General features: G+C 39.6%; 1 long non-coding RNA gene across 1 annotated transcript in view; it reads right to left on the bottom strand.

The window, feature by feature from the left end:
* LOC138406315 (uncharacterized) overlaps positions 1 to 18,939 on the bottom strand; it is a 34,697-nt gene extending 15,758 nt beyond the window's left edge. Inside the window, exons 1-2 of the long non-coding RNA XR_011239801.1 lie at positions 18,674 to 18,939; positions 17,115 to 17,219 (exon numbers count right to left, since the gene is read on the bottom strand). This is a non-coding gene — a long non-coding RNA (uncharacterized lncRNA). The remainder of the gene's footprint in view (positions 1 to 17,114; positions 17,220 to 18,673) is intronic.
* Between the last annotated feature and the right edge of the window lie 5,821 nt (positions 18,940 to 24,760).

Here is a 24,760-nt window from a genome sequence, read left to right as displayed (position 1 = left end):
CTCTGCATCACTCATGAAAGACAGTCTTTAATCTGGGTTCATCTCTCTATACACCCACTATTTATATTTTTTATTATTTAATTTCTACTTTGCTTACCATAGCTTGAATGTGTTTGTGCGTGTGTGGTTCTGAAAAATAAACCAAACAATTTTGCTATTAGTAACAGCTCTATCTATAATCAACATAATCAGCAGCCTCAGATATGCAATAGCTTAGCTGCAATGCACAAACAAAACCACCATAGTGCCATTATACTAATATAAACAGGGAGGCAGGAAAAATGTTTATATAATAACAACATATTAAATGCAGTGATGCAGTAATTTGAATGGCCAACAACATTTTTAACCATATCAGCTAACATTTCAGACAACAACAGGCAGCAAACCAGCAGTTTAGGAAGTATCTAACCCACTATTACCACCACTAAATTCCTTTTAGGTCATGCCTAATGCTGTCCACGTTCTACTTTTGTGCACCAGATATATACACTGAATGCTCTATGGAATGAAATCAAATATTCAAACATTTGTTCCATTAAAAATGTTTAGCTTTATGAGAAATTTGGCTTCTCTCCTCCTCTCTTGGCAACCAGAAAAAACTGCTAAAAACCCACTGACATGAGGCAGAATGCAAATAAGATGCAATTATGTCATGAATATGCTAATTAACACATTGCAATTCCACAGGATTTTTAAAAACGTCCTACATTTTCCACATTGAACATACACAGTCCAGTTGTGTAAGATTTTGACCACATCTTTAGACTGCACAAAGAGGAGAGGTGATTAGAAAGTGTGTGTGTGTGTGTGTGTGTGTGTGTGTGTGTGTGTGTGCGTGCGTGTATGTGTGTGCGTGTATGTGTGTGTGCGTGCGTGCGTGCGTGCGTGCGTGCGTGTGTGTGTGTCAGAGAGTGAAATTACAAAGTGGATAGAGAGACAGGAGAGGCTGTCCGGAAATGCCATCCTATAGCCAGATGTCAATTTGAATGTAACAGAACAACCAAACATCTAACAAAGGCGTGTGTGTGTGTGTTTCAGCAAGCAAGCGTTCCAAAAAACAGTCCTTTAAGAAAATGAGTTTTTATAGGATAAGAAATGTTATTCATGAATATACAGTATAATGTAGCTGTGTGCCTTATGCCTGAGACATAATTCTGTGATGACAATATTTCATTTTCATTTGAACTTTCAACTTGAATGTTTTTCAAAACTGACAGGAATAAAGCAGTGCAGCAGTAAATGTCATCTTCTCAGCAGAAAACTTTTGTTGACTGAAAGTCAAAGTAGGAAGGCACTGTACTGTACAATTTGTTGTTTCTTCTTCTAGCACTCTCATAATTTACTTTGGCAACAGGCAGAGGCCATTCGTCAAGCAGTTTAGGCATATCTAAAATAAATCTCATCTTTTTAGCCAACTAGCCCACAAACTTGCAGTCCGCCATGCGTTACACTGCCCTAGGAATACTTAACACAACATGGCTTAAAAACATTTCTTCATTTTAACTGGATTTACTTGGGGACTGGGACTAATCTTCCATTGGCACTTTTTGGGGTTTTGTGCACAAACTTTGAAAAAAATAAAATTTGGAGATGAGGTTTGCCTGCCAGAAGAACCACATGAGAGGGGTTATCCCATTGGCTTCCCCATGCCAGAGAAGATCAGCAGAGCGCAAATAATTGCTATCGATGTTGAATTACACCCAGCTGGAAAACAAACATCACATGAGGCCCTCGTCAACCACCGAGCGAGGAGAAGAATGAGAGATAAACCTCCTGAAATCCGAAGTGGAACCATGCAACAGCCATATTAGATGTATCTCAATGTGGCAATCCAGTGGAGCAGAATACATCCAGTTAGAATGGATGCAGGCATGAAGGCCCAGTCAGCCAGTGGGGTGGAAGTGATACTAAAGCTTCTATTAAAGCTTCAGTCAGGGAGTTTTCTGGACATGGGTACTTAAATAGTTTAAGCCCATGACCCAGATTCTTAAACTGGTGATCTGGAAAGTCTGTCGCCCTGCAGTGGGTCTCAGATTCATTTAACCATATTGTTGCTGTTGGCTAGTTCCCCCTTTTCTAAGTGGTTACTAATCTCTGTTAAAAAAGAAAGATGTTTTTAAAATAGATCAGCAAAAAATTAACCTGTGTCAGTATCATTTATCTATCTTGCTTTATTCCAGAAAGGATCATGTCTTATCTTGACAGTCTCACATGTCATGCACTGGCATAATGTTTTTCTATGGATCGGGGTCGGATAAATGATTACAACATCCAAACATTTATTTCTGCCTGTCACCTTTAAAAAAAAATTTAAAAATTGGTGAATCATTAACCACATGCTATTCTGCATTGTGTCAGGGCCTGTTTGAGCAGCTTGTATGATGTGCATGTTTTTGCTTGTTGTTCTTTACAGATAAAAATTGGACAGTTTGATCACAGTCTGAGAGCTACAAGATTGTCGAGCCAGGAGGAGATTCTCTGACAGCTAAGATGGGTCAAAGCCTGTTCTCCTATATGCTTTTGGGGAGTGCAGTTGTAACAGCAGGAGAGCTGCTAGTGCTGAGGCCAGGACTTAGATCCCCTGCCATCAGAGCAGAGCTACTCTCGCCTCCTTGTTCACATGAAGGGACTTGTCGACTGATTTTAGTTCAAAAAGCTTTAAAAGCAGAGCTTCAGGTCCCAGAACAAAGAAAGGGCCAGGGGTCACTGGAGAGAAAAAGTCACAGAACACATCAGAGAACCCACAGTGCCTGAATCGGGCAATGCCTAGATGCTAGGAGTTTCAAAGTAAAAAAAAAAAAAAAAAAGTAATCACAAACAAAGTATGATTTATTTAAATTTAATAATCAGACCTTTCCAATAGTCACTTAAATTCAGCAGGGGCAGGCGAAAATAATCTTCTGTGTGCTGCCAGTCACTTCCCTTCTTTCTGTGGATCACTCTATTGAGGGACTATTCTCATTCTATTTATAAATTTGAAAAGCAAACAGGCTAAGAAACCGCACAACACACTGCCACACGCTCCAGGTGTCTACTTATCTCCTCTGCTTTACTCAGTTTCAGAACCGTGGACAGCACCAGACCTACCTGTAAAGTTCACTGTCCATGGTTCTGAAACAAAAGCTCAGCAATAGTCACATGTGCCTTGGCATGTACTTTTATTTAGCTATCTTTAATAAATAAAGCTCAGACAGAATAAAAGCATCTCACATTAAAATGAAGCCCAGAGTAAACATCTACTGCACATAATGCCTACAACTTTGTGACTTTGAAACTGTCATGAGACGCACTCATTTCACCACTTCACACCCACTTGTGTAGCTGTGGGGCTTATATTTAGAAATTCAAATGAGGTTTTATTGTTAAATTCGATGTGGTTGGATGCCGCCACTAACCAGTGCAGTTTCATTATACATACATTTTTCCAGACTCATGAGGTCACCGTGAACTTTGACCTTCTATCACTGAAATCTAATCAGTTATCAAATATGATAATATTTCCATGCTATGTCACTCATCTGAATAAATATTTTTTGTTAAGTACGAACAAATAAAAAAAAACTATACAACTTACTAACTAAAAATCTATATATAATCTGCTCTACTTGTGTTTCTGGACCTCAATTAAATTTTGCCCTTCAGCCCTACAAATTAAACAGGCACAGACTCAATGTTAGTGGTTTTCGAGCTGTGGCATGGAAGCTATTCTTCCAAAACATATTTTGTCATTTAGTGTTGATAATGGTGGTGAAGAGCTCTGTCTTATATGTTGCTTATTATCCTTTTCGATCTGAGTGGGATATGGTGAATGTGAAGGCCACAGCGTATGACTCAATTCATTTTTAAACTAAAGCTATTCAGTGGACCCTCACAGCTTGTGAGGATGCATGTGGATTCAATATATTCCTCAACTCCTTTCATTTGTCGCTTGCCTGTATTCTCCATGTCTAAAATAGCCTTCCCCTTGTTTTTGCCCTTTTGTTGGACCTGGCATTTTCCAAACTAAGCCTTAAGGGGCATTATTCTAACCCCTCATAAATGAGATACAGGCAGAGGTGGGTAAATTAAGGCAGCCTTGGCTGTCCTGACTGCCTGCTTGTAAAGTTGTCAGCTATCTGAGGTAGTTTGACACCTGTAATCACAGTTGCTTCAGTTTTCAGCCAATTTCTGTTGGCAGGGCTCATACTGCCCAGCCAAGCAAAAAGGGAAAAAGTGACAACTGACTTGATCACTGAGTTTTGTAAGAGTGTTATCATCAATTTAATAGACAACCTGAAAGACCTCTTGTGAAAAACACATTCTCTGTTCAAGGCAACATTGCTTGAATCACTTATTAGTGATTTTTTTTCCATTTAGATCATTTGAAAAAGCAGAGTCATTGCAAATACACAAAAACTAAAAATCAAATACACCTGAAATCTTGTGAGACATTTCACATAAAACTTCACAATGGATGTTGCAGAGGAAACTACAAATTCTAAAACGTGGATGCTTCACACACATACACACACACACCTTCAAGCACAGAAAAGATCCACAAACACCAGTATCAAGGTGATAGGGCTGTCGCTTTTTATGCCAAATTCAAACATTCATTCGAACATGTGGGGAAGTTTATATTCCACCTGTTGTGATCACAAATTAAAAATACACAACATAGACAAGCATCAGACCGTCTGAAGCAGTTCGTCTCCTGATCCAGCAGAGGGCACTCAACAGTTTAACCTATTACATGCCCTCTTGACCTATCAATGGAGTACGCCAGTGAATGCTAGCAGCTACCGTACTGGGCAAGTATTTTCATAGTATTTTGTGTTCTACATTGTAGATGACAGAGTAACGACCAAAGGTGAGGCTGTTTGTCGTCTTTGTACCATGAAACCACCTTATAACAAATGTGGGCTCAGGTTTTGGCAGCAGGCGCGGAGGCAACACAGATGAACAGAGCAGCAGCAAGAGTTCAACCTTGTATGGATGTGCAAAAGGGGGGGGTGGGGTTATATTAAAACATATTCAATGCATGTCAAATTCATTAAAACTTGATTTTTGGAAAAACTGACAGCATCAGCATGAGCATCAGCATGAGTATTTCCCAGAAAAGCGATTTTGCAAAACATTATGTCACAGTGAATATGACCTTTTGGATCACTTAATTTTATCCATTTAGACATTTAAGTGAAATGCCATCATAATTAGTCTATGAAGTTTTGTGAAGTCACTGTGACTTTGACCTTTCAGTTCAGTTCATCCTCGAGTCCAAATGGGCAATTGCGCCATATTTGAGATTTCGTCAAAGCATTTGAGTGATTTCAAATTCAACACTCGTGACAACCTCAAAATGCCTTCAGTCATAGTTGTCATCGACGTGGAGTAAACTAGTGACAAGTGACTTTTCTTGATTAACAACGTGCAGAACAAAATGTTGTATCTCATGTGTTTTATCTGTCCTGATGGCACTGCTACAGCTTGTGGTAAGGAGGCAGAGAGCTAAGCTTTAGTTCAGTTACTGGGCAGTGCATGCATTGTTCGTTTGTTGAGGCCCTGGCCAGGCACTGAAGCGCACTTAATGTGGTTAAGTTGAATCCAGCAGTGCGTGTAGTGCAGTATTTTTGAATGCTTCAAATACAGCAGGCTATTACAGACCAAGTTAAATATTTTTACTTCAGTCGAAGCCTGTTTTGTTTCTGTGTGAGCATCCAATGAACTAATCTCTTAAGCTGCAAGAAACCAATACTGTGTTTGTGTGCATGCCTTAAAACACATATTGTTCTTGCCATTTTAGTTCAGCATGTATGTGTGTGTGCACGCACTTATGTGCATGTGGCATTAATAAGCACAGTAATGAAAGGGGACAGTTTACTGTTGCTGTGGTAATGAAGCAGCAGAGCGTTGCCAGGCACGACAACAGTGATGGAACAGAACTGTATCACTGCATCGTCTTGGAAACACAAACAGCGGAGAGGGATGTGTTTGGATTGAGACAGACAGAGACAGATGGATGGATAGATTGATGGAGAGAAGGAAAACGAGAGGGGAAAAAAGAGAAGTACATGATGCAAAAGACAGATACAAGAGACGAGTGGACAGATGCAGTGCGGAACACCTTTTCATGTCAAAACAGAGGTCTGTGTGAAAGTGTGGGAGAAAGAAAGAGACTGATGGATGGTCCTGTCTATAAAGCCAGAGGTGTACAAGGAGGAGGGGAGAGAGAGATATCTGTGTGTTGCGAGGGGGACACGGATGGTGTGATGTGATTGATTTGACTGGGCTTGTGTCCCCCGAAGAGAGAGAGAGCGACTGATGAACAAAAACAGAGATGCAGAAGAGGAAGGGTTGACAGACTGATGGATCAAGAGAGACGACAGAGGCGACAGTTGGATAGAGTGAGACGATGAGGAGAGATAGGAAAGACAGCAAGATTAATATAGAGGTAGATGGCAAAATAATTTGAGTGAGGACAGGTCGGGCTGGGTCGATAGAGAGAGGTTTACCCAGGTGTCCTCGGTTCAATGTTTGTTCTTTTTTAAATAGAAAATAAAGGTTTGGTGTACATATGATTGTCTTATGACCTTGGAGCAGGTTTACATGTAGTTATAAGTGAGTCTCACCCACAAAAACAATTTAAAGAGTCAGAGTCAGTCCACTGAAGACAGAGGGTCACATTTCATTGATCAGATAAGATTGCACTTCAGAGGAGGAGAGATCATTTGGGTGTAGAAACACTTGAAAGAAAAGGAAAGAGGATTCAGTAATGTCTTCCTTTCAGAGTTGTCCCTCAGTTCAACAATGTTTTTTATGTTAACGTCTTTAGATTTTCAGATTGAGAAGTTTTAATTTTCACCTTGTTTTTATCCTTCTCTATCACATGCAAAGTTACTTCTTCCTCAACCAAATTGTTGTCACAGAGATAAATGCACATTCTCTCATTGTAAAATTGTCCCTACGATCCTGATATCAGAGCATTTTTCTATCATTAAAAATTGTAGTGACCCTCCCACCTCAACTGCATCTGCACCAATATTTAATGGGTCCCTCCCAGACTCATACCACATCTTTGCACCAAGTTTTGTGGTAATCTGTCCACTAACTTTTGCATAGTCTTGCCTAAATTCACCCTAACAAACAGACAAATGAACAGAGATGAAAACCTAGGCGAGTAATCAATTAGTCCAGCAACTAAACAATTCAAATCATTCAGGAAACACATTCTCTCTGTTCATTAAATTTTTCAACTAAAGATCTTAAGATGTCACCTTGGCCTCTGGGACCTTGAATTTCTCATCTTTTTGTCATTTTGTGGATTAAATTCAATTGATTAACTGAAAACTAAAAATGATAAACTACACAGAAATTATAAGGTGAAAATAACTGTAATGTTGTAGTGAAGTGAAATTAACCGCCATGACATGAACATTGTATTTTAAAGAAAAGAGACGAGTGTTCCCTGTTACTTTAGTTTTCTAGTCACCAGCATCTAGTGATTAGAGACAACAGAACTTTATAGAACTCTAACTGCCACAGTGTTGGGATAAATAGCACAATTCAAGCAGAAACAGGAAACAACTGTGTTTCCAGGAAATTACGTTATATTTCAGAATCGTAAAATGTCTCTTAACTACCTTTTCTACTGCTGAATAAATATACACTATGTTCATATGTATATCCACTAAAACTACCATAAATACCTATGTAAGAGATGAAACTCAAAACACATGAAATATTTAACATTTATCTTCACAAGCTGTGCAACACAAGCTAACATGGCACTGATGGAATCCAAGGCAGCGTACTGAGGAGTACAGTCTCAAAATAAATTTTAAAAATGTTCAATATGTTTCAGCTGCCGGGTCAAATCCAACACATAACATAGAGTAAGGCTGCTCCTGGTGTTGTGTGTGTGCGTGTGTGGATTTCAGTGCTGATGAAGTGTGTGTTGTGTTTTTTGATGTCAAGTGATCTATGCTGGTGTGTGTTGCTCTTGCTGTATGTCTCTCAACAATGCCATAACAAGACTGTGTTTACTTGTGTTCTGCTTGTGTGAGCTGGGAGTAGCTGTGTGTTTTGCTTTTTATTTGGCATGTATGCGTCTGGCATCACATCTACTGCATCTATTCGTCCCAACAAGAAAAATGTGTGTGTGTGTATGCAGTATGTTGTACCTCTTCATGTGTGTTTTCTTTGGAGTCTATACCACTCGCCATGAGGCTTCACGCCAGCCTTCTAACTATGAACTGCTTCACACACAAACAGACACAGAGTTGTTCACATAAACAAACACACATGTGGGACAGTTGCATATAGAGGAGAGGACAGGTGCAGTGTTAATGTTTTCTATGAGATACAAACACCTTCCCTTTGACTGACGCTTTCAACCAGAAGATTTTCAAGCTGGGATCCAACTTTCCTTGGACGTTTCAACTCTGAACAACATCGTCGTCCAGCTGGTGGATTTGCAATGATGGCCAGTCACTGCCAATCTTCTCGTAGCTTCCAACTCAACTCCTCCCACCTGTTCCAGAGCCAGAAAGAGGCTCTTTCTGCTGCCTCCTGCAACCTGCGAGCAGCTGTCCACATTTCTCTCCCTCCCTGCTACTCCCAAGACTGTAAACATCTTCCACATAGACAACACCTAAAACCCATGCAGCCATCCTCAACTGAAATAGCCAGGCCTGCCACCCTTTGTCCTGGCACTAGATGGAGCTTCCTCTCCAAGGGATGTTCCTACAGGTGCTGTCAGTTCAATCAGAATGATCCTCATTGCCTCCTTGAGCCATGTGACCATAGACATAAGGCTGCGCTCTCATGGGTGTGACACTCACTGCTCCAAGATGTCAGCCAGTGCTCTGATCTTGGAGTGATGCCCCCTCCATCTACCTGTAAGTCCACAATGAGCCTCTCTCTCTCTCTCTGCTGATATTCAGTTAACAGATAACTGATAATCATTCAGCAACTGACAACAGCATTTAGAGAACATTGGCCAAAAGACAATCAATTTAGGCAATACCGCCCTAAAGTGACATTTTAATTCAATTTAATTGATCAACTGCAGATGAACTATACTTCATGCACAAACCCATCTTATTCCAATAAACTTCAGTTCCATAGCATCGCTGTCTGTCACATCCACATCTGTTGTAGGGTACAAAGTGACTTTGACTGCACCACTGGTTAAGTGAACACTCATTTACGCTCATTACAGCTGTAACAGGGAGGTGAAGTCATTCCACCCAGTCATTGTTACTCTATGTTGCACCATCGTGACTGAATATTGCTGCAAGGTCAATTATTCATTGAGTGTTTTTGTTGTAATCTCAAATGTATCAGCAACGAAGATGCGTAAGAAAAACTGCAGAAGCTCAGCATTCAGCTCTGGAGCTGCAAAACGTAATCTGAAGCACAGATACAGTCTGTGCAAATGATTGAAAATGATAAAAATTCTTTTGTGCATTTTACCATGTTGCACCATCTGCAGATACTAAGGGATTTTTTGTGTAACAGCATGCTAGTTTCTTATTTTCTGTGTAAAAAAAAAACTTTTGAAACTTTTAATTATTATGAGTGGGTGATAAAAGGGGTTTAATCTCAACTGTATCAGCAGTGCAGCTTATCAAAAGCAAAGTAAGAGCTGAACTTTCACCACCAGCCTTTGAAGCAGCATGGTGTAACCTGAAGTGTCCGCTTGATTTAACATTAAAAAGAGATTATTTTTGCATCCCAGTGCTGATGTCTCCACTTGAGTCCATGCACTGACCTGTCAGGAGACATAAAAATTACTATAGGAGGAATTTTTTCCATTTGACAATATTTTTTCTAGGTCATGTAAAGCTGTTAAGATTTCAAATGAATCAGGATGGCCTGAATCCGACCATCGGCTTTTTCTGCCCAGGGAGGGGTGACTCCCTCTAGGTTACAGAGCCTACAGGCCGCCCTCGAGAGGAGAGGATAGGAGGGGAGGACATAGTGAATTTGAAAATATAAAAACATTATGCATTTTTGTTGGTTTAAATCTGTGCAATAAAATTGGTTTCTCCCCACCTCCCTCTCTCTCTCTCTACACCTTTACCCTTCTCATTGTCTTCCCTGAAAATCATCCTCTTGTCTTTGTGTATCCTCCCTCTCTAAAACAGAAGAGGCTCTGTCTGTGTGTGTATGTGTGTATTTGTCTATGTGTGTGTTGTCTCTCCCCCTCAGGTACAGATGTAGCTCATTTATTTAATTACTGTCATTTCCGCTTGGTTAGTGCTCACAAAGCCCATGCAAACACATCGTGTAACATACACATGCACATGCACACACACACACACACAAATACACACACGATGTCTACCTCAAAAAACATGTGCCACCTATGGTTACTTTGTAATCACATGCAAAGCTAACATTTTCTCAGAGACATTATAGTTACAGTAATATTTGTATGTACATAATGAAACCAACTATAATGACAACATAAATGTTGCATGGTCCCATTTGGACGTGCATACACAAACAGAAGCGCACCATATTCAGGACCTAATATATTTTACAAATATCTGTAGGCCTGTTCAGGCCATTGCAGGTAAAAAATGAAAGGAATTCACAGAGTCGGGAGAGAAGCAGATATGGCAGAAAAAAAGCTCTGACATTCCGATAACAAAGACATAAATGAACAAAAAAAAAAATCTGAGATTGCGTTGTGAGAAAAAACCCTGATTTAGGTCACAAAATTAAGAGATTTTGTGCATGAGGAACTAGAATTCGTTTCGCTGGCAGTTCTAATGGGATTTGTCGTCTTTTCTGAGTAATAATTATTTCCTTGATCACTGCCTGTTGCATCTTCATGTTATCTATTTTTCGAAACCAACAATGGCCCTAATATGCCGTCATAATACTTTGTTGAATACTGATGAAATATAGTCTTTATTTATCATTTTTCATCTTGGGGAATAAAGGAGAAGCGCGCTTAGAAGAAGAAATGAATCAAATGAATGGAAAAAGTTGTGAGAAAAACAAATATTTGCAGGAGAGGCTGAGGTCGTATTGTGATTAATTTTGATGAAAACTATGAATAATGAAATTAGTAGTATAGAAGAAGGCAAACACTGAGAGCAGCATATAACAGGAGTGATGGGGGAAGATGTGACAGCAACTGATATTGTCTGTCAAGTATTTTCACCATCAAAATCTCTTCAGTTGCACATCTAGAAGTAATCTGATTAAACAAATAGTGATGCCTATTTCACAGACACTGTTTTAAATAGTCTGTTTTTATCTCAACCTGACGTCAGGGTAACTAAGCTTTCCAAACAAGAAAAATTGTTCAAACGTACCACTTCCTCTCCCTTGTTACCTGTACATATTTTTGAAAACAATAAAGTGGATGAATATCCACACTGTCTCCTTTACAGTTTGTGCACTACTTCACAGAGGTGTTTTCAATTGCAAATACAGAGAGTGTGGGAGGGTCGGTACTGTTGAGGAATGAAAATGGGGAGTGAAGGAGGCAAAGCTGCAGCATACAGGCGAGAAAAGGAGGAGCAGGAGAGGGAGATGATGAAAAAGTGTCATACTGAATCAGGCCGAGCCATGCACAGTTTACACACAGAATGAGGGGTGCAACTTTGGCTCCAAACTCACTTTATCTACGACCAACATCTAATTTTCTCTTCACACATCCAATGTCAAAACAAAGGCAACAACAATCCTTGAGTCTGAGTCTTAGAAGTGCTTACATCTGGCGTATTTCTATTCCTCTGCGGCTGTAGGGAACTCCTCTGAAAAGCGAAGGTGACACATGTTTTCTTCTCTCACACTCACATACTCTCAGTTTGTCACCTTGTCACCTTGCTCGTTATCAATCTTTGTCTCCCTGCTCACCTCTCTGCTTTTTAATCACTTTCCATTCATCTTTTTTCCCCTGCGAGGCTCTGCTTCAACACACACTGCTCCAGCAGGTGTTACTCCACGAAATATCTCGAGGAGCACATTAAGATGCAGCGGTGTCAGTTGTGTTCAAGGTAAGGTAAATGATTTAAGAAGGGTTGGTCCATTCAACTGGATTTGAACATCGAGGTAACATGATATTAACGAAGGAGAGAGGAAACATGAAGGCATTTGTTATTAAACAAAAAAGCAAAGTTTTACCAATACTACATTTGCATGTATATTTTTCATATGAGTATTATGCAATGCAGAGTTCCCAAAAGGAACAGCAGCAACAGAAATGCAGATTTCTCTTACACTTGGAACATTTGCATCAATTTCAGAGCATAAAATAAATGTGAATATGCACGAGGGCAGCATCTGATTGGCACCATTAGCAAATGTAAATGTGATGAATGTGCACACATATTTCAAGCTCATAAATGGAAATTAATCTAAGACTGATTTCCATTACTCTGGACCCAAAACACAACCAATGTTGTTTTTCTCCTGACATCTGCTTCGCTGAGCTGAGAGTGATGCAATACTGTTGAGCAGGGAAGACAGAATTTAAAATGATTTATCTGCTCTGAAAAAGTAAGTTAAGATGAAATACGCAGACGTTAAACGGTGTTTGGTATTGCTGTTCTTGTTCTGACATTTTCACAGAGGATAAAGCGAGACTGATATTCATGCCACGCTACAGAGGATTTCTAACCCTTCCAAAAACATCAGAGGTTTGAGTCAGACTAGATCAACTACTCTTCTGAGCTGTGACGTGGAAATGTTTCAGCCATCATTATGATCAGCTGTACTGTATAATCAAAGCAATTAATACAGCAGGCTTAGCTGTTGGACTGTAGCAGCTGTCAGACCATGTGCTGGAAGCAATGCCTTCATAAAGAATAATCTGCTATTTGTGATTGATTACCATCTACAATCCCTCCACTAAAGAGGAGGCTGATTATTACGACCTATGTTTTATTGTCAGGTAACCTCTAATGACTGTAGCAATTATGTTGACAATAAAGGAAATCAGGTAACGTAGCGTAAAGAGCAGGAGGTTTAGGGAGGACAGGTCTACAAAACACGAGTGCTGTTCATTTCCCATTTGAAGCCAATAATCGTAATTGTTTCTTTCAACCGTGACTTTTTCACAGCCCTATCTGCAGGTTTATTCATGTAATCATGACAACAAAGGTCTTCTAACATAAAAGAACAACATGTTTTAAAGCAGAGAATAATCTTTCCTCACACCTAAACAAGTTAAACTTATCCGAACCTCAAATCGATCAATATTGTTATGAACACTGCAAAAGGACAATGGCACTAAGAAAAGCACATACTGTACCTCCACCAAGGCCAAACTGTTCCCTAAATTCATTTTTTAATCAAGAGCCATGCAAATGAAATGTCAAAAAACACACTCTGTCTTGCAATGTAGAACTTAGTCAATTCCATTCCTCCTTTGCCCACACCCCACCCTTGCACCAAGTGTCAATAAACTTGGCTCAGTAGCTTTTTGTGTAAACTGCTGACAATCAGACAAACAGCAATAAAAACATGTAAAACAAGTTATCAACAGAAGTAATGCACACATTCTAGTCTCTTCTCCAACATTCATGAATTAAAGTGGACCACATCCACTTGCCGTACATTTCCTTGCCTGAGAAATAATATCTGCTTCACATTCATACAGTGCATCTATGTGCAGAACTTTCTTACACATCATTCATACACTGCTGGTACAACTGTCAGGGGCAATTTGGGGTTCAGTATTTTTCACAAGTATCAGAATGCAGAATGGGGGAGACTGGGATCAAACCTCTGGCTTTCTGGTTAATGGACGACCCTTCTACCAACTGAGCCACAGCTACTGCTCTTATACCAGATCATTAGATTCTGTACAGAAATGTAATCGCCTCTCACACAGGCTGTACAAGTCTGTAATAATGTTTTCCATCAGTACATTGTACCATTATTGCTCACCATCTTGTTTATAATGTGACTTCACATTTGCATGAATTACACAGAGAACAGACATAATCTGTGTCAGTCAAACTGGGATCTCAAAAAATGAAAACAACACACAGAAGAGCACAAGGACTTAAAAACACATCACGACTGCACATGGATGGAATCATTTTCAGCCATATTTAAATATGCTGCTCTCTGTCCCAGTGAAATGTCACTATGCTGCCGGCAGCTACACATTTCTGATAGATCGCGACACAAAACATGGGCCTGACTAATTTAGAGGTGGCGCCGACTGTCCAATAAATTGTTTCGCTGAATTTAAAGACCTTATTTGCTGTGTGCCGCTGTGCTTTTTAAAAAGAACAGGCAGGGCGCCTCTGTCTGTGTGAACACGAATGCCTTTAAGTGTGAATTACAAAGTGTCAAACCCATCACAAAAAGAATATTGTTTAGGTTTTAATTACAAAAATCTGTAAGAAATAAATGCTTCTCCAAAGAACTTACAGTCATATTTTAGACACATTTACATGGACACCAATATTCTGATATTAACCTGATTAGGACCACAGTCTGAAAAGGATACTGCCATGTAAAAAGCATTTACTGATTTTTTCGAATTAGTCACATTATGTAGATATGTATACGTCTAAATTACAAAAACATGACGAGTTTTCAAAGCATTTTGCAACATCGACATACAAAAGTTAACAACTGCTTGAAGACACATCGGTCCAAGTGTTAACAAATGACAAAGTACATTTAGGTCAATTGTCAGATTATTGCAGCCCATGCAAATGCAGTAAACATCCTTCCAGTTGCTTGTGTAACAAATGCAAACACAAATGCAAAAGAAAAGTATAAGATGGATGTGTAGACCACAAAGTATTTGCAACATCTTTGTCTTTGAGGTTGAATTGTGAGTATTTGTTACACTGGTACAAATAGTTAATTAATTTGCTTGTGTTTTGTTTATTTACATACGTTGCAGCACCGTGAGCTCTCTCAGCCACTGTAGTTAAACCTTCAACAAGTCTGACCTGGGGAAAAACTAAAAAGGTCTGGACTGGAGAAAAGAAAAAACAAATATTCAGCTTTGCTCAACTTTATTCTCACAAAGCATTTTTCTAAATCCACTATCCAAGTATCCTTGGCTGACTTGACCCCATTGTGCTTTGTTATGCCAGTGGGAAGGCTGCTGAAGTCTGACACCTGACTCACAACAGCACTTACACAAACTGACATATTCATACTTCTCTTTTAGTTTACTCAAGGATTCTGTACATGCATTAAAAATATAGATGCCGTAATCACAGAGTTAACAGGTGGACTTAAATAACAACAGATTAGATCCTGATAACAAGACATCAGATGGCTGTTAAAAAAAAAATGTGTGACCTTTCCTCAAACAGCAACACAAATCAATGCAATACACACAGTTACAAACTACAAATGTGTAGCTATTATCAGTGCCATTATCCTAAAATGTAAGAACCAATATAGAACAACAGATTCAAACCACTACAGACAATTTGACTGAACAAACGTCTGTGCCTCTGTATGGCAATATCTTTGTATCATATTTCTTCCTTTTGGAAGAATATCTGTCCTTGATTTAAAAAGGCAGAAAAGACAACTATAGAGTTTATTTCCTATGTTTATTCAAGAGTATTCAGGGGGCATTATTTATTCATTTCATGGTCAGATTTTGCTCAAAACTGCACTCAGGTTTACTTTTGCACAAATGTGATTCAGCTTGAGTCCATCTTTTCGTGCTTAGGCTGCTGAAACTCCTGCGCTCGTGCCTTGGCTTGTTAACTATATTACAAGAATGTTGCTGCATGTACAACCAAAGCCTTCAAATAGAAGTTCAAATGGTCTTGATGAAAAAAAGGAACTAATCATTGAATATTCATATTGAACAGCCAAACCCGATTTAACAGACAATCCTGGATACTGATCCAGATCGGCACTAAAATGTAATGGTTTCATCCCTGACCCTTACTACATCAGACAATGATGCCATGTTAGAGTTGTTCAATGTGCTTAATACTGTCAGTCCCCATACCTGGAAAGTTCTATAAGAACAGTGACTAAACTCACGTTAGTGGATATCACACAGCAACGCAAACACTGCAAATACAAAGGAGCATATAATCTGCCCAGTGTCCAATTAGGCATTCACTCTGACTCAAATCAATACTTTGCAGCATTTCATGCTCCCCAGGCTTAACATGTCTTATTTATCAATCAGCAAGAGAGAGACAGGGATCCTGCTTGAATTAGTTTCCTGTTTGACATCTCTAAATCGATGGACAAACAAAGTTCCAAAAAATAAAATCCAAAATTTGTTATAAATATATATATATATATACACATTTGTGTGTGTAGCAGTGAGTGTTTAAGAATATTTAACACTTCAGAGATTTAAAAATGTGCCCATGTACTGGGCCTGCTTCTAAATCAGCTCAATAGCAGGCAGTCAGTTATGGCCTTTGCAGGTGCTAAAATATTGATACGCTATAAATGGACAAGCAGTAGCACTCCATCTTTCTTTGCAAATGTGATTTTACAAAAAAGAGCTAAATAGGTAAGTCTTTTACAGCGGCAGACTGGCAAACAGGAACATCTCCTTTTATAGCAAAGCTGAACAACGTTGACTTGTCCCATGTTCAACACAACTTAGGTCTGGCTTTCTAACATGTGCAGTTACTGTCTCCAGCTCCAGGTTGTTTATGTTACCTAATCCTCATAGCTCCAGTCCTTCCCCTGTTTTTCCTTCACACCCTTTGCCTCTTTATTAACTGCCTACCTTTGCCCTTTGGCTGTTTTTGCTGGATCTGTCTGTATTTCTGTGCCAACTATCCCTGATTAACAACCAAGTAAACACGGATTAACTTTTACTGCTTATTGCCTGCTTCTACAAAGTGCTGCTCCCTAACATTAATTTAAACAGACATGTTGATAACCAGCAGCTACTTTACCAATTCAGACTTACAAAATACACAGGACAATGTCTCCTGACAGACCCCACCACAGAATAAGTGTTTTAACTCTGTATCTACATGACAGGCAAAAGAGAATCTAAAACTTTGACTAGTTGACTATATAAATAGTTCTCATCACATTGATGTTTGTCCAAATGCTAATTTTTCAACCAAGTTTGATTTTAATTAGTTAAGTGATGTTATAAAAATGGCTTGAGGTATAATGATTGACAGCTGAGATTGACTTACGATTTGGTAGAATGTGTGTATCAGCAGGACCTCTCCACTTCACTCTGGCGTCATCAGCACTTGCAAAATGGTGGCGTTCATATCCAGGATGTTTCGGCTCTATTTCTGGATAGTGGGAGGAAGTGGAGACACAACGTCTTTATTTACATTCATATGGACTAAGCACACATACATCCTCTGCCAATTAAATGGAAACAACAACCAATTAACAAATCTTGCAGGAGGATTCGAGTAAACACACCAAGCTGATGAGTTCGTTGACATGATCATCGTAGACAACTTTCATCATGTTCATTCACGCACATAGACAAAAAGTATGGAGGAAGACAAGCGATGGTTTCCCTTTTAGCTGAGTCAGATGTCTGCCCTCTGACTTTGCTACTTTCTGAAAGAACACACCAAGTACAGCGCAGCAAGTCTTGGAGACTAGAGATAACAATCCCTACCCCACTGAGAGACTACATCCTGCGGACAGATGCTCAAAGCCATACAGGTGGGAGACTGAGTTTTCATAACCACCAGTAAAACCGTTCAGGTGAGCAGTGCAGCAGTAAGCACAGAAAAGAGAGGAGCACTGATCTGATGACTTAAACATAATCCCCTACAGGGAGCACTGGATTATTGCTACTACACTACATCATAATTGCATGCAGTACGCACAAGGTCACAGGTTTTGCTATATTTCAGACAACCAACTGAACAGAGCGACAGAAGAAATTGAACAGGGTTTATAACAAAATTTAGCCACTAGTATCTACTGTGAACTGTCACTTCAGCAAAGACTGTGGAGTGATGACAACCACTCCAATAACCATCCTATTAAGAATCAACAAGGAAAGACATTACCTCTACAGCAACATTCAGAATGTCAAATAAATAGTTAAATAAGTAAATACTGTTTCCATATTACAACTACTCACCATAACTTAAATACCTTCTTATAATAATGTCATACTGTATACTATATACATGCATACATCTTTATAAAGTTATATTTAGCACACTTGTGAATTTATATTCATATCTCTCATTATTCATAGTTTGTCTCTTGTTTATAGGCTTGCTCGTTGTTCTATAACATTTAATAATCCCGTGTATTCTAGTACTACTGTGTATCATTCACTTAGCGAGTACGCACAGTATTTTTAGTACATTGTTGTTTATCACATTCTATTTGGAGTTATTTTAATTCTTCATATCTGTTTGATTGCTACTTCTCTCTCGCTGTAACACAAACATTTTCCAATTCGTGATCAACAAAGTACACATCTATCTACATCTATCTACATCTATCCATCTCTGTCTACCTCTGTCTATCTCTATCTCTGTCCATCTCTACCCGACACTGCCCCTGTGTGCAGTGGAAAGCATTGCAAGGCAAATTCACAACAGCAGCCAAAGCTAAATAATCTTATGGCCTCTCGACTCCCAATAAATAAAGCCCAGCAAAGACAATGCTATGAAGAGAAGCCTTTACACAAGCACGTTGATGAGCGTTAACACGAAACCCGAAACTGAGCCACGACAACTTGCACCGACATTAGCAAAGCAGCTCTTACCTTGTTGTTGTTGTTGTTGTTGTTGTTGTTAGCTAGCGGCTCCGCCCGAACTTCGCCCTGAACTGGTCCTGGTTCGGTTAACACGCGCTCCTGCGGCTCCATTGTGACAAAACCCACACATGTGTCTTCCTCAGGGACAAACTTTACCGAGACAAACTTTTTAGACACGAACAAACATTTCGGCGAGGACAGGGACGCGGTGCGTCACAGGTGTGCGCCGCGTGCAAGCAGGTGGGCGTGTGAGGGAGCGTGGGTCGCGTGGGGCCATTCTCTGTCGGTCACGTGGGGAGGAGGAGTCTGTTAGCTGTGAGGCACCTCATTGGCTGGAAAAGTGAAGTTCAGTAAACTTTACTTCATGTAAAAACGAATGAAGTTGAAATGTTGAAAATAACGTAAATATGACGAGAGTGCAGTCAAAACATCAAGAATTAATAAAATCAGAACATTAAGAATTAATAAAATCAAAACATCAAGAATTAATCAAATCAGAACATTAAGAATTAATAAAATCAAAATATCAAGAATTAATCAAATCAAAACATTAAGAATTAATAAAATCAAAACATTAAGAATTAATAAAATCAAAATATCAAGAATTAATAAAATCAAAACATCAAGAATTGATAAAATCAAAACATTAAGAATTAATAAAATCAAAACATCAAGAATTAATAAAATCAAAACATCAAGAATTAATAAAAACAGAACATCAAGAATTAAATTAAATCAAAACATCAAGAATAAAATCAAAACATCAAGAATAAAATCAATATAAAAAAATAAAACACCGATAAGAATAGTGTATTATGAGTGAAAATAAAAGTATAAAATGTATTATTAGTGAAAACAAAAACATGATGTGTAAATATAAAGTGTATTACAAGTAAAACTATAAAGTGTATTATAAGTAAGAATAAAAATATACTATATATATATAATGATATAAGTGAGGATGGCATATATGCTTATGCTGTCTTTAATGTTTGGCTTATTCTTAACATTTTAAGTTTATGCAAAATTGAATTTTCTCTTCATTTTTCTTGTCTCACCCTAATTCTCTTCTGAATAGGAATGAGTGTACACATACATATTGATATTGGCACATGTTTTTATCTATTTTAATGTTTATGTATATCCACACTCCTGCATGCATCTATTGTCATTGAGTTTGAGATTGAATAATAGATAATTCACTAAACTAGCAAGTTTCTGCTTCAATGTGAAATCAATACAGAAAGAGAGATGTGGCCTTTTTTAACGAATAGTGTCCAAAGTTAAGGCGCTGAAAACTAATTAGACGGATAGAGGAGTCAAACACAAATCATTATATTATATTCTACTATATTTTGTGGTTTACAGTCAGTGACTTTCTGGGTTTCTCTGCTCTTAGTCTGGTCTTTAGCACAAGGCATTCAGCTCAATCGGGTTCAGATCGGGTCATTGATTCAGTTCAGCCAATATCATACCTTTGGATGCTTTGGCCGTGTGTTGAGTATAATTATCCTGCTGAGTCATGAAATGCCATCTGAGTTTTTGATGCATTTGGCTGAACCTGACCTCCCACAATGCTCCTGTATGACCCCCCCCCCCCTTCATAGCATTCTGTCACGACTGCATTAATCCTGATGTTTCTGCCAGCAGCTATACACGCTTATAACGAAACGATCCATGAAGAAGTGGCTGTGGGACTTGAGTTTGTTTAGTTTTTTTCTCTCCACAATTTCCTCTTTCCATCATTTTGACAGAGGTTGATGTTTCTTCCATCGCTCCATAGACCTTCATGCTCTTTTTGTGTTGCAGTGAACTGCAGCGTGGTCTTGCTGTTTTTGAGGTTTACCAGGGGTTTGCAGCGTGATGGCGAATCCTTCAAGGTCATGGTCATGAAGTCTTCACTCGAGGAAACTTGTTCGCCTACATCCTGCAGAGAATTAATCATTTTTTCATTCTAAAAACCTGTGATCCTTGGTCTAAATCTTTAGTATTTACCCATTTGCAATTTTCCAGCTAGCGCCTTTTTTTGTACCCAACTGTTGGCAAAACCTCACATTTTCATTGGCATGATCATCTCTTTCATTATAATATTGACAATCAACTCCATCTCAATGTAGATGGGATTTCTCAATCAACTCTGAAGAGACACTGAAACACTGTAAAAGCTTTACGAACAGAAAATATATTGTATTGTGGTTTAATCAAAATCCCCTAATGTTAACAACTTTAATGTTTATTTTTAGAAAGTTAAAAATCTCAGTTTTACTATTGTAAAGTTATTTTACCTGCATCTGTAAAATGTCTGAATAAATTGTTGCCAAAACTACTCTTATAGTAAATACTGTTTTGGTGGCATGGAATAATTTACATGGTGAAATGTACCAGCCTCACTCCTCATATTCTACCTGGGTGCAGTAATGACGTTCCCACAGTGACACTGAGAATTTAACCACACAATGTGTGTGTGTGTGTGTGTCCCAGGTATTACTCATGCTGTCTGGACCGAAAATTAAGGTGATGGTAGGTCTCCAGGAAATCAATGTAAGTCAGTGTAATGTGCTCTGAAGTCATGGAGACACAGCTCTGTGTGTGAGCATGTGCGTGTGCGTCTGTGTGGGCTTGCAGGTTTTGCACAAGACGGACTAGAACAATTTGAAAACACAAACAGGAGACAGGTGAATTAGATGTGCGCACACATACACAGACACACACACACATACACACTTCTGTACAATAATGCACCTCAGCAGATATATGCATGGACACAAGTAGCACCTACAGAAATATAATGAGACAAGCTTGCAAAGTTTTGAGAGAGAGAAAGAGAGACAGTGAGAAAGGGGGAGGAAAAAAAGGTAGAGGCAGAAACACTCCTGCAGAAAAGAACAAAAGGGGAGGGGAGATGCACAGGGAGGGGAGGGGTGTGTGTGTGTGTGTGTGTGTGTGTGTGTGTGTGTGTGTGTGTGTGTGTGTGTGTGTGTGACCACATATTCACATGGCTAAAAGAGCAAGCCTAGGTAAATAAGAGAGCAAACAGCTAGGAGGAGAAGATGGAAGGATGAGAAAGATGCCAAAGAGTGGGAGGGTTGAGGTAAAAGACCACATGTTCACACCACGGAGAAGAGAGGAAGGAGGGAGAGAGGGAGGGGGAAGGTGGGTGACAGGATGGGGAGGAAAAGAAACAAAATGGGGTGAGATAACACCAACAGCTAAAAGACAAAAGAGCATATGGAGGGGGGGGGGGGGGGGGGGGGGGGGGGAGGAATGTGAGGAGGGGAATTGGAAAGGGAGGCGAGAAAGACAGCATAGCAGTGGCGGGGGAGGAAAAAGGGGGAGAGAGGTGGAGGGAGAGAAGCGGAGAGGGAGCGCAGAGCTGCTGTGAGCAAGACAGACTGCATACTCATAACACATTAAGGCTATTATTAGACAGAGAGGAGAGGTGGATCTGGAGAGGGTGGGGGGGTGTTGCGGTAGGAATAGAGGCAGGAGGAAGGAGGGAGGGAGGGGGAGGAGAGAGTTTGGGGTGAGGGGGGGAGTACCACCCCAAAGCTTAAAGATGAGAAGAAATGCATGAATGGAAGAATTCATACATGCAAACTTTGGAGAGGAGAGGAAAGAAGATGAAGTAGACGAGGGATGAGGTGGAGAAGATATAAAAAACCCTTGTAAGCAGACGGGGGGGGTGTACTGGGATAAAAAGGAGGTGGAGATCAGCGTGTTATTTTGTTGTGAGCTGTGGCTCGTCCAGTTATGTCGCTTCAGATTTGATATGTATTCCTCACTTTTTTCCATTCCCTCTTTTCTCAGTCCTCCCCTCTTTCCTTCCACCTCATCCTTCGCTCCACTGACTTCAGCCCCACTCAGCAAGAGACTCCACAGCAGGCTGCTGCTGCTGCTGCCACTGAATTTGTGTGTGTGTGAAGCTGAAAGTAAAAATTCTCCATCCAACCCCCTTTTTTCCTCTCCATTGCTCTTCCTCTTCTCTCGCCTCTTTCCAGAATTGACTGCTGATCTGAGACCCCAAACTAATTTTAGTCCTTTTTGGTCATTTTTATACCAAGGACGACGTGGAAAAAGTTCAGTTCTGACAAATGAACGTCTATAAAGCTGCTTGACAGTATTTTACTCCCCCCCCCAAAAAAACTCAAAAGACAGCTATATTCACCAGAGAAAGATTTAATGCAATTAATCCCTATTTTCATTAAAAAGCCATGTTCTGATCCCCACTTTCAAATTCTATAAATTACAGTATTCACAGAGGATACACTAGGTGAGGTTTCCACACACATGCATATCCACACACACTGCTGTGCTGTTATAGATCCAGGCCTTAAACAGTCTGGAAAAAAGGGGCTTAATTTCACCAATTATAAGTGAGCTTTATTCAAATCAACTTTTCCAAATGTCTGCTAATCCCTTTTGTCTTTTGGGTATTTCTGAGAAATCAAGAGCTGCAGCCTTCATGTGGAGCTCAGGTGGTTTCCCTTGTTGTCCAAGGTTTGATTTAAAGGGAGCACACTGTGGATCTACAGCACCACCAAGTGGGAACAGTGGAAATAGCTAGATTAGAATGCAACATTTTAATATTAAGTGGGGTTTTGCTTAGTCCCTTATGCATGCTGGGTATACGTGGCTATTTAAATGTTAATTACAATGTGAATTCTGCTCAGAGCCAGTCTGGGTTATTAAACATTAAGAGAAGAGGTCAGGTCGCCACTAAATTACAATAAATCAGCAGAATCATGTCTGATAATTGTGCATTTCTTCACCAGCATTACAGGGTTTTTCTACGTCCCCTCCAGGAGGCTTTACCTGAACCTGTTGCCCACAGCGAGCAGGTTTCCTCTGCCCTCTCTCGGTACAGGAGCAGAAGCTGGGCAAACAGCTGCAGGTGCAGCCAGGAGCTGAGCGGGGCAGACACAACAACGCCACATCTGTGCAAGAACGTCAGGAGCATCAGAAAACGAGACTGTCAGCACCAGCAGCCAGACAGCCATAAATATCAACATCAGGGCCAACGCAGCCGTAAAACACAAGGACTCCACAAGGAGCCTTTACTATTGGAGATGGTTCTAATACAACCAGGGGGCCTGCTGTGTTGATATTCTGATCAAATGAATGACTCATTTAGTGACTGACACACTGCTGATCCAGCCTGAAAACTTACAATATTAATTAAATTACTTCTATATTCTACTGTAAGGTCAAAGGTTTTGATTTGACAAGAAAAAATTATGAATAAATGTTTGGGGGTTTTTTGCAGGGAAAATATTTTAAAAAGTGAAAGAGGAGAGAAAAGGAAAGAAAGTGAAATGAAAATACAAAAAAAATAATTTAAATTCAATTTGGATCCTATTTCGTCATCAGTTGCCTCCCCTATATTATTAATAACAAAAGATAAGAAAGTTGTGGAGTGGGGTGTTTCCTGTTTCCAGCTTGTGAAGTGAGTTATTACAACAGAACCACTGATCTAGGCCAAGACACAAGCTGTGACATTATACAAGCACTCTGCTGCCCTCCAGTGTCAAACCTGAGACAGGATGCAACCACTTGTTATGCAGCTGATGGAAATACAGTATAACATTGTTGATGCAAAGTCTGAAGCTGTTCTCATCTGACGTGTTTTGATCCAGCACTGAACTCCTAACCTCAATAAACACGACAGATTTTTATCAATTGATTATTCATATGAAAACACAACACACTATCTTTACTAATGTGGCTTGTAGTCCGATGGGAAATCAATTTTTACTTACTGACTCTACATAACTTAGCTTTTGATGGAACCACTTTGTTTTCAGTATCTTCAGATGACAAATAGCAGACACGGCTCTATTTAACAGCAGAATGGAGCTTTGAACTCGGCTCCCTCCCAAGTCACTGTTGTCGGAAGTGGGTGCAGCTCTGTGAAGATGATGAAGGGGACAAACAAATCCACAAGACACAATCAGATTAGTGTAACATGATGGAAGTTCTCCTTAAACGCACATATACTACAAGACAAAGCCCATCCCGACATGAGACAAGTCACATAACTATCACCAATAAAAATGATATGTCATAGCACGTCACACTCTGCCTGTGATCGGTGAATAT

This window comes from Paralichthys olivaceus, chromosome 22, assembly GCF_024713975.1.
Source record: "Paralichthys olivaceus isolate ysfri-2021 chromosome 22, ASM2471397v2, whole genome shotgun sequence".
Classification (NCBI taxonomy): domain Eukaryota; kingdom Metazoa; phylum Chordata; class Actinopteri; order Pleuronectiformes; family Paralichthyidae; genus Paralichthys; species Paralichthys olivaceus.
The sequence above is the reverse complement of the archived record's forward strand: the minus strand, read 5'-3'. Positions and strand labels throughout refer to the sequence as shown.